Raw genomic sequence first — 11532 nt, 5'->3', positions numbered from 1 at the left:
TTCTCTCCGGGCGGATTCCTCTGCGCCAACGAGGAGGCGAGATCCGCCCTCCCCCGACGACCATGCCGGTGGCGCAGGACTCCGTGGGCGCAGGCGCGAGCACGGACACCGCCTCCTCCCACAGGAACCGCCGCCGCCACAAGAAGTCCTCCTCCACCAAGGCCAACGCCAACGCCGCGGCGGCCCCTGCGATGTCCGCCCCGGTCCCAGCGCCGCCCACGCCGATGCAACGCCTCTTCGACACCAGCCGCGAGGCCTTCGCCGCCTCCGCCCCCGGCTTCGTCCCGCCACTCGATGCCATCGTCCGCCTCGCCACAATCCTCCGTAAGCATCCCCTCCCCACCCCCCTCCCCGTACCCAATTGCGCGTGCGTTTCCCGTCTGATTGCCATCGGTAGAGTCCTAGGTGGTAGGTTGCTGTCCATAGTTCGATTCGTGTCCCAAGTAAATTCGTTCGAGATGTATCGCATGGCATGGGGGACCATCAATCCGTGTTTCCCATGCTTATGATTTAGGAGGATGCCCTTTGGCTGTCACTCATGCTTTCACTCATTTATTTATTCTTGCAAGTTCAGTACACATTGTCGTACTAATACTAGTGCTTGTCTGTTCAGCTGTCAAGTTTTCCCTTCCCCACCGTGGAGTACTTACTAGTGGAAGGGAATGATGCTGCATTAGCATACACTTAGAGTCTATACATACAGATTACACAATAATTTTGAACAAATTTGATCCTTCAATCGGCTCTCTAGCACTTAAAAATTCATTTGGTGCCTAATTGGTAGGCTTCCTCTGTTTCCTTGCTGCAGGTATTTACCAGGGTGGTGCGTGGAAGGTCAGGGTTGAACTTACAGAAGCTTACCCTTACAAATTGATATATCAGAACTAGTTTACTAGTCTTGACTTTGAGGATTTTTACTAACTGAAGCACCACATTTTTGCTGTTGTCCTGCTGTTGCTGCAGACCTTGTGAATATCTTTGAGGCATTCCTACCTCAGCTTCCCCTGTACCCTAACCCCTCGGACCTGTGACTCCTACATGCTCCTTTTCTGGCATGCCATGAGGTCCAGGACCCTGGTATTTCTTTTTTGCCATGCACGCGCCGGCATGTCTGCCTGCCTGCCCGTGCCATGCCACGCCATTGCTGCAGCACCACTTCTCTGTTCTACCAGCATTAATAATAAGTGTCTCTAAGTGTGTCCTGCTGAACCTGACAGTAGCTACGACTATCAGTGCACCTGTGCTTGCCATTTTGTGTGTTACTCATCTGTCCCATAAGTTTGCATTACTCTGCATTGAGCTTGCTTCAAAACATTGCATTGTCCGAGTGAGTTTGGGGTTTACAGTATTCATATTGTCTGATGTTGAGTTTGTGTCACTCTGCATGCCCATACTATTAGCTTCCGTTCATCATTGCTGGTGCTGGTAATCACTAGTGTCCGAGTAAGTGTGGAGTTTACAATATTAATATCGTGTGATGATGAGTTTGTGTCACTCTGCATGCATGCCGAGTTCTCCATAAGCATTGCTTTGCTCCTCTGCTTCCGTTCCTCCCTGCTGCTGCTGGTAATCACTCTGGCAGTACAAGCCTTTTAGGTGATACATCGTCAACAAAAATGCTAAGCTTGCCTATTCGATACACATGATTAGGCACAATCGTTAGGACCGGGCTCCGCGCGGCAAGGAGCGCTCCAAGTCTAGTACAACATGAGGTCTAGTACAACATGACAGTCATAAAGTTGCATTATTTAGCCACTGGTAGGGTAGGATATACCCAAATGTGGTCAGTATAGGAATCAGGGTCCCCTAATTGCTAGCAGAACTTGTGTAATGAGCTCTTGTTACCTTCTACTAATGTATAGTCTTGTTTTTTTAGTACTTCTGTATTGGTATCTAGAAATAAAATTCATATGCTTCTATATATGTTCTTTTAGATAAGTATGTCAATACATAACTAGTAATGTAAATGGTGTGACATAGTTCTAAATAAAAATGCAAATAGCTTGTGAATGTCAATCTCATGTGAGTTAGTCAATGAACTTACTATATTAGTCTCTTAGACCAATACATGCTTTTCTATAACTTTAGATATTTTCCAGAATAGTTTGCTTGGTCCTTCATATCTAAAGCTTGCATGTACTGTAGAAGCTCTACTTTATGCTAATACTTGCTTGTGTAACATTTTTCATGGCATACTTCTAAATGGACAAGTATGTGCGACGTCCAGCGTCAACAATGATGCGGACCATATGTTCAACTGCAGCCCCATCCATTGCATCGACACAAAGGTATGTACTCTATCTTGCTGAACAGATATGGGCCTAATGCTTGATGTCCTTATGCCTGATGCATGTATCATGTGACATACACATAATTAACTTTGACATAGTTGCTCTGTTACAGCAGATGGCAAGATGAATAGCTAGTGTCTGTTTAATTCAATCATGCACTTGGTAGTTTAATAGGTACTATTGATTGAGTATGAATGTTATTCCATATACTCAAATGGAACTTCGGTCTGCTGTAACTTTGAATGATGGTTTTTAAACCTTGTCGTGTATGTGAAACATTCCATGCTCGTTTGCTGCTAAGTTTGTCATATGTGCCAATTCAATTCCCAATTTTGATGAATAGCCATATTCTGGATAAGTAGAATGATCTGGTTAATAATAATAATAAGTAGAATGATAATATACTGGTGTATCTTTACCCTTTATTTTAAAAGTACTCTGTATTCTATCAGTGACATACCCTGTGTTCTCTTTTGAATGCTCAGATGTTTTGCATTAGCCTGTCATTGCTAAGGGAGAAGCCGGACTTGGAGAAGAAATCTTTCCATTAAGCAGATTACATGTGTGGTTGCTGTGAAGTACCAGATAGGCTAGTTCTATTTTTTTCATGATCTTGGAGTATTTCAGCAGCGCCATGCAAATGCAGTAGCGCTAGCTTTCTGATTCACCTTTTGTAAAAACTTAGTTAGCCCGCAGTCAGTGAGTAGTAGCTCAGCCAGCCAGCCAGCCTCAAACAGTATTGCTGGAATGAATGGTTGTAATATAATAACATTGCACGTTGCTTTGAAATGTATCAGAACTGGGCTTGGCCCAAGATAGCTTGTGGTGTGATGTGTTGTAATGTCAATGGCATAATTTTTTTATTGGATCAATTTTTTCGGAACTGGTCTAGGCCCAAGTTATATTGGACAATTATTTTTGAGGGAAAAACATGAGAGGCCTAGCAAAGAAATGGCCCAGAAAAATACATGATCAAAAAGAAAACCTGCTGTTAAAAGGGCCATGCAAAGAAATCAAAGGCTGAATTGTTGGGCCAGACCCATGTAGCTAATAAAAGCATAGGAAAAAATACATTAAAAAGGCCGAATTGTTGCGCTAGGCCCATGTAGAAAACCGAATTGGACCGGGCTGATTCTTGTGCCACATCAGCTTGCCACGCTGGATGCCTACGTGGTCTGGGGAGGCTGCTAGTGACCAAAATTTTGGTTGAAGAACCAACGACCTTTTACAGAAGGTCGTTAATTTCAGTTTACGACCGCCAGCTTTTGACCTTCTGTTTTTGGTCAAAAAAGGTCGCAAATGAAAAACAATGACCTTTCAGCGGCCAATAGTGAGGGTCACAAGTTGACATATTTCTTGTAGTGGAGGTTCGAACACTAGGGTGCGCACGAAGATCTCTCCACTCCCACGCTCTCACACTCCACGAACTCACGGACTAGCTCGCCGAACCCAAAGAACACAAGATTTATACTAGTTCGGGCCACCGTTGCGGTGTAATACCCTACTCCAATGTGGTGGTGGTGGATTGCCTCTTGGGCTAAGGATCAACGGTACAAGGGAAGAACAGCCTCCTGAGGAGAGGTGTTCTTGTGCTTGGTGAGCGGGTGTGTGGGTGAGGATCGCTCGAGATGAGTTCTGGTAGGCCAGGATCCGGTCCCCCTCTACTGTGGTGACTAGTCCTATTTATAGAGGCCCTGGACCTCTTCCCAAATATTGAGCGGGAAGGGATGCCACAACGGCCAATTTGAAAGGGGACAACTAGTACAAGCTATCCTGACAAAAGTGGTCTTCGCCTGCCAAAGGCTCTGGTGGTGACGCCGTCTTGGGCTCCATGATGACCTCCGTCTTGCCGTCCCGCTGGTCTTGGTCTCGTTGCACCGATATGGAAACCTTTACTTGACGCCTCGGTACTCCTCGCCTGCGCTTTCCCCCTTAGCACCAAAGAGGAAGAAAGGACACTGCGCGCGCTGGCGCCCGCCTGGCCTTGATCGTCATGGCTCGTCATTGGAACCTCACGAGGTTTGCCTTGCCATGATCTCTCTGCTCCTCGCGAGCCAGCCCGGTGAGGCCGCTCTCGAGGAGGTTTGTTGTCGTCCGCCTCATGAGGCTTGGCCCCTCGCGAGGGTCTTGAGTGCTTCCTGGTGAAGATGGGCCGTACGGGCCCGCTTGCGGACCACGCCGTGGGCCGCAGGCAGGCAAGTCTGGGGACCCCCATTCCCAGAATGATGACAGTAGCCCCCGGGCCCAAGGCGCGCTCGGACTTGGCTTTGAGGCGAAGCCAAAGGGCAAGTGCGCAGCGCTGCGGGCCCCAATAGCCTGCGGCCTTGGTCAACGAGTGGCGGTCGATTGGACATGGGCGTCTCCGCTTCCCCACGCCGCCTCGGCAACTACCCGACTTGATGAGTCCCTACTGCATGCAAGGAGAAACCATCATTACCTGAGATCGTGTGGGCGCTGGTTGGCCTTCTCCTGCTATAAATGGGGAGGGGGGCACAGCCCCCGTCGCCCATCTCTTCCCATTCCGCTCGCTTCTCCCCCTTCGCTCCATTGCCAGTAGTGACACCAACAGCGCCCATCTGAAGGTTTTTCGCTGCGGAGAAAGGAAAGACTCCCCACGATGAGCCAGGGCCGATTCCGCCGAAGAAGAGGCCGGCCCACTGCTGCGACATGGTGGTGATGCAGGAGGTCACAAGGCCTTGGTACGAGCGGCCTCCTCCTGGGTATCCGTTGCCCCTGTACGCCCCAAGCCAAGGGCTCAGGAGGAAGAGGCGGCGAGCGGTGCCGCGCGCCGTAGCCATGGTCGCCGCACCACGGTGGCACGCGTTGCTGCCCCGTAGTCCACGCCGCGGATTCCTCGCGCTAACTTGTTCTATGGGCGGCGATGCCTCCGCGCACTTGGATCCGCTTCCCCTCCTTCTTCTCTGCCAAGATGCCACCGTGGGGGCCCCTCGAGCTTTGGCTGCAGCACGCCGACTGCGACACGCCGGCGACTGGAGCGGAAGTTGAAGCCGTCTCCCCGGGCAAGATCTTCATGACCCGAAGCTGGTGCGAGGTTGCTCGAGTGTGCCGTGCAGAAGGTGCCCTCGCGATCCACTTCGAGTACGACGGCTCCTCCAGGCTGTCCTTCAAGGTCTTCGACGCGGAAGGCCGCCGCCTGGAGTAATGCACCGGAAGGGGCCGTCAGGACGGCGCCGCAGCAGGGGCAGGGCCTCCTGTCCGCGTCGCCCGCGGCTCCTCAGGTAGCAGCTGCATCGCCTGGGAGTCCAGCGATTCTCCCGAGCTCTACGAGACTCCGGAGACGAGCGATGATAGCTACGTGCCCCCAAGCTCTCGCTGCGCCCGGAGCAAGGCTGCAGCTTCTGGCCGTCGTTGCCACTGATCTGGATGAGGTCGGCGCCAGCCTCCCATGGCCCACTATTGATGATGGCGTCGGTCACTTGGACGCACGTAGATAGGGCTTCTAGAAGTTCTTTCCATTTGTTCCCTGCGAGGAATCAAGAAATACCCTGCGGGGGCGTGTAAAGGGTCCGCAATGTCCTTTGTTGATATTACCCTTATTACAAAATTGTGCATGTGCGTGTCCCGCCGCGGCTTGGTTTCCCCTTTCCAACCTCGCAATGGCTTGGTGCTCTACGCTGATAGGCCCCGGTCCCCAGGCAGGCTGCAGCCGTCGCTGGTATGCTAGGTCGCGATGCCATGGTCAAGGCCAGGAGGTGAGCGGCCCGAGGTCCAGTAAGAGCCCCTGAGACGCGATGCTCAGGAGTTCCACTTTAGCGCGCAAGCGACCGCCGAGAGGTAGGAAAGGGAGATTACGTTGCCATAGCGGGTTAACACCAATGAGATCTCTATGCCGTAGTCGAGCGCGAGACTTATCTTGGCAATCCAGGGTCGGTCCTTCGCGAGGCGCCAGCCTCGTGCATAGGCGATCGTAGCCTAGCCAGGTTAGGCCCCCGCGAGTCTCCTCCTCTTCCCCATGCTCTCCTTCGTGCTCTACGTCCTTAGGTCCCGGCCCTCGAGCAAGCTCAGCCGTCGCTGGTATGCCAGGTCGCGATGCCGTGGTCAAGGCCAGGGGGTGAGGGCTGGAGAGCCAGTAAGAGCTCCTGAGTTGCGATGCTCAGGAGCCCCTCTTTTAACGTGCAAGCGAATCGCCTGGGAGGAGAGGGAGCCCGCGGTGCCGCCCGCTGTTATCCTTGGGAGGTTCCTGCAACTCAGCGCGAGGAGGGGTACAGATTGCCATTATAATTGCCGACCGGCCATTGGTCGCTCCGCAAGAGAGTGGATGCACTAAGGGCCTGGTGAGGTGACGCGCGCGGGGTGTGCCACAGGCCAGAGCTCGACCGCTCAGGTTTGTCGACGTTGCAGGGACGGACCCGTGCACAAGCGTCGTGCCGGCGCGAGCGGCTCCCATGGTAGGTTACAATCAAACAGGTGATAGTCATAGATAGATTAAGCATGGAAGCAAACTGGCTTAAGTAAATGCAGGGGAGATACATGCCACTAGGTCAGACCCAAGCGGATTGGGGATGGTGCAGCCCGTGGGGCGCCCCCAGCAAGGTAAGCTAAAGATGTAAAGGGATACATGCTGTAGGGACGGACCCACGCGGTCTGGGAATGATGCAACCCGAGGGGCGCTCCCAACTAAAAGAACTTGAAAGATGTCACCTGGTTCCGTCGCGAAAGGGGTGTTGAGGCAGCTGAATATGCGTGGTGCAGGGGTTGATCCTCACGAGCCACCGGGGCCCTGAGCCTCAGGAGGCCCTGGGGGTCCAGGTGGTTCCTTGAGGACCATCTCCATCTCCGCCAGAACTACGTGGTGCCTGGTCTCCTGAGTCGCCAATATGCTCCGCAGGCCGCGCTAGAAGGTGGACGCCATGCTCGGCAAGCCAAAAGGCATGCGGACATAGCTGTGAGGTGGGCCCTCGCAGCGTCCCACGTGCGAAGGCCAGAAGGGCTCCTGAGACGCGGCCCCGTTGAGCCCTCGGACATCGATGCAGACGCGCAGCCCGGCATCCTCACCCGGATGGGGAGCTGCGCCCGGTGAGCGGCGGTCGCCGCGCATGGCTCTTGCATCCTGCAGTTCTCGAGTGGTCTGGGCAATGAATTCCTGAGCGCCGAGCGCTCCTCCTCCGGTGTCCTCCTGAGGGAAACGTGCTGCAAAGCATGCATCCATGTGGTGCCCGGGCGCCTCCCTCGTGACGTTGGCAAGGTCTGATGCCCTCCAGAAGAGAGCCCCCGAGCCCTGCACGAGGAGGGCGCCGGGCGCGCCTTCCTATGCGAGGGAGGGAAGCGCCCCAGGCGCGGGCACTGATCCTGACGAGGTACCACTTGCGGTGCCGCTCTCCTGAGGTCCGGCATGGAGAAGTTGCTTCTTATTGGGGATGGCTTCAGGAGGGTACTATGCTGCATTGTTGTCGGCATCTTCGATTGATGCTGCTTGGAAGGCACGCTCGAGGGAGCACACCGCATCTCTTTCCTCGCAGGGGACCGTGATGATCCCGCCGCTTCTTGGCATCTTGAGGACGTTGTAGCCGTGGTGCGTCACTGCCATGAACTTGGCCAGGGCCGGGTATCCGAGGATGGCATTGTATGGCAGACGGATGTGAGCGACGTCGAAGTCGATGAGCTCAGTGCGGTAGTTGTTGCATTCTTTGAAGGTGACGGGAAGGCGGACCTGCCCTAACAGCTTGGTGGAGCCGTCAGTCACTCCTGAGAAGCGCTTGGTAGGTTGAAGCTGATCGATGGCACTTGAAGGCCGTCGAACGTCTCGACGGACAGGACGTCGAGCCCTACGCCACCGTCGATGAGGGTCTTGGTGACTTGTACGTTGCTGATGACGGGCGAACAAAGCATCGGGAGAGCGCCAGTGGTTGCCACGCACTTGAGTTGATCTGCCGAACTGAAGGTGATGGCGCACTTGGACCACCTGAGCGGGCGCGTGGCCTCGAGCCTGGGGAGGACTGCATTCACCTCGTGAGCAAACTGCTTGAAGATGCATTGAGAGGCTGGGGCTTGAGCTCCGCCCAAGATGCAGGTGATCGCGCGTGGCTCTTGGAAGCCCCCAGCCCCCTCGTCCTGATGGTGGTCGTCGTTCCCTCTTGGTGGTGGAGGCAGCGGAGGAAGACCGGCGTTGCCCGGAGTTCGGTCCTCGCGAGGCTGATCCCTCTAGGCGCCCTCGCGAGGCTGGTCCTGCCAACGGTCGTCACGAGGCCGGTCGCGCCACTCCTGGCGTGGGCCACGGTCGTCCCAGCGTCCTCTGCCGTGTCATCCTCCTCGGCCGTAGCCCCGGTCGTTGCGCTCGGGGCGTCGACCGAAGCGTCCGTCGCGAATGGCCCTGAGCTCTTGACAGTCATTGGTGTTGTGGCTGTGCATGTGTGGAAGGCGCAGAATGGTCGGCTGCTCTTGGACGACTGAAGCTGGTCCCTGCTGCGCTTCGTGTCCGGCTCCGCCGCAGGCACGGCGACTCCCTTGCGCTTCACGTCCTTGGCCTTGGCTTTCTTCTCCTTCGGGTCGGCAGCCGGGAGCTTAAGGAGGGAAAGGCGTCCCTCCTCAGATCTTGCGCACTTGGTCGCTAGGTTGAACATCTCTAGGGACGTGCGCAGCTCCTCATGGATGGCGAGCTCCTCCTTCATCCTAACGTCACGGACGCCATCAGAGAACGCAGAGATGATGGCATCGTCCATCACCTTGGGGATCTTAAGGAGAACGTTGTTGAAGCGCTAGATGTACTTCTGGAGGGTCTCTCCTGGTTGCTGCTTGACGCGGCGTAGGTCAGCCGCAGCCCGGGGGCGGTCGCTAGTGCCCTGGAAGTTGGCGACGAAGCGGTCGCGCATCTCGTTCCAGGAGGAGATGGAGCCAGGAGGCAGGTTCAGGAGCCACGAGCGTGCGCCATCCTTGAGAGCCACGGGGAACCAGTTCGCCATGACTTTCTCGTCGCCATTAGCCGCCTCGATGCTCAGCTCGTAGAGCTGCAGGAACTCTGCGGGGTCGGGGGTGCCGTCGTAGCGAGGAGGCAGATCCGGCTTGAACTTGCCCTGCCAGGCAACGCTACGCAGCTCGGGGGTGAAGGCGCGGCAACCTTCCATGGTCACCGGGGCCCGCTGTGGTGGTGGAGCTTGATCTTGGTGCCTGCGCGCCACCACGGCAAGTGGTGCAAGGCCCTGCCGCGGCATGCGATCCTGACGTGGTAGTGTAGGGAGCGGTGGAGCATTCTCCTGCGGCCGAGGGACTTCTTGACAGCTTCTTTCTTCATGTGCGGGTGCCTGGCGCGGCGGGTCGCGTCGCGGGGCTGCGCGCCTTGGCGCTAGGGTGCCGTCTTGGTGCAGAGGTGGTGGAGGCGCTCCATGAGCCACTTCACCTGTACCTGGCGGAGGGCCAGGCAGCGAGAGGGACGGTGTAGGGGTGCCCCCTGCGGCGCTGACGAGCTCGGCGATGTGGTCCAGCCAGTCCTCGTAGAGGTCGTCGACGGGGCAGTAGCGTAGGAGCTCACGTGCCATGAGCAGCGCGGCCTGCGCGTCCGTGGGAGCGCGACGAGCGTGGGACGACGAACCGGCCGGGGTCAGCGACGGGATGGCGGTGCGACTGTCTCGCCACACCGAGGGGTGCAGCAAGGATGCTTGCTACTCGTTCCCCGTTGGGCCGGTGGCGGCGTTGGCGGCAGGCGACGAAGAACGACGGGGAGGCCCGCCGACGGGAGCCGTCTGAACAGCGCGGGCGGCGAGGGCGGCCCGTCACTCAGCACGGGCGCGACAAGCGTCCGACACGGTTGTGGTGGAGCGGTGAAGCACGGATTGATGAGAAGAAGGCTTCAGCACACCCCTACCTGGCACGCCAAATGTCAGATTTAGGGTTCCGACAAAACCCTTGAGGTTCGAACACTGGGGTGTGCACGAAGATCTCTCCTCTCCCACACTCTCACACTCCACAAACTCACGGACTAGCTCGCCGAACCCAAAGAACACGAGGACACAAGATTTATACTGGTTCGGGCCACCGTTGCGGTGTAATACCCTACTCCAGTGTGGTGGTGGTGGATTGCCTCTTGGGCTGAGGATGAACAGTACAAGGGAAGAACAGCCTCCTGAGGAGAGGTGTTCTTGTGCTTGGTGACCGCGTGTGTGGGTGAGGATCGCTCGAGATGTGTTCGAGTAGGCCAGGATCCGATCCCCGTCTACTGTGGTGACTAGTCCTATTTATAGAGGCCCTGGTCCTCTTCCCAAATATTTAGCGGGATGGGATGCCTCAACGGCCAATTTGAAAGGGGGCAGCTTGTACAAGCTATCCTGACAAAAGTGGTCTTCGCCTGCCAAAGGCTCTGGTGGTGACGCTGTCTTGGGCTCCACGATGACCTCCGTCTTGTCGTCCTGCTGGTCTTGGTCTCGTTGCACCGATATGGAAACCTTTGCTTGACGCCTCGGTACTCCTCGCCTGCGCTTGCCCCTTTAGCACCAAAGAGGAAGCAAGGACACTGCGCCTGCTGGCGCCCGCCTGGCCTTGATCGTCATGGCTCACGTCATTGGAACCTCGCGAGGTTTGCCTTGCCGTGATCTCTCCACCCCTCGCGAGCCAGCCCGGTGAGGCCGCTCCCGAGGAGGTCTTCTGTCGTCCGCCTCGCGAGGCTCTTGAGTGCTTGCTGGTGAAGATGGGCCATACGGGCCCGCTTGTGGAGCCACGCCGTGGGCCGCAGGCAGGCAAGTCTGGGGACCGCCATTCCCAGAACGCCGACACTAGTTGTCCCCCTTCAAATTGTCTGTTGTGGGATCCCATCCCGCCTAACATTTGGGAAGAGGACTCAGGCCTCTATATATAGGAGTAGCCACCATCATGATGGAGACGGATCATTCGGACCAGCCTCACACACACAAGCTCACCGAGCTCAAGAACATCCCTCCTCAAGAGGTAGTTCTTCCCTTGTACTTGTTCATCCCAGCCTACAAGGTAATCCACCACACCACACTGGAGTATGGTATTACACCACATCGGTGGCCCGAACCAGTATAAACCCTAGTGTCCCTTGTTCATCGGGTTCGGCGAGCTAAGCTTTGAGATCATGGTGAGAGCGTGAGCTAGGGGAAGAGAGATCTTCGTCTGCACCCCAGAGTTCGAACCTCAAGGGTTTTGCCGGAACCTGTGATCCGACACTTCGGCAATGAACTGCTGCCTCTCCAAGGCTTGCTTCCAGACTTTCTGTTGGACAGGTCGGGCATGTGGGCACACAGCAAGGTGATGCTCGATTGCCTCCGTG

Source organism: Triticum aestivum, chromosome 2D (genome assembly GCF_018294505.1).
Source record: "Triticum aestivum cultivar Chinese Spring chromosome 2D, IWGSC CS RefSeq v2.1, whole genome shotgun sequence".
In the NCBI taxonomy this organism is placed as follows: Eukaryota; Viridiplantae; Streptophyta; class Magnoliopsida; order Poales; family Poaceae; genus Triticum; species Triticum aestivum.
The sequence above is the reverse complement of the archived record's forward strand: the minus strand, read 5'-3'. Positions refer to the sequence as shown.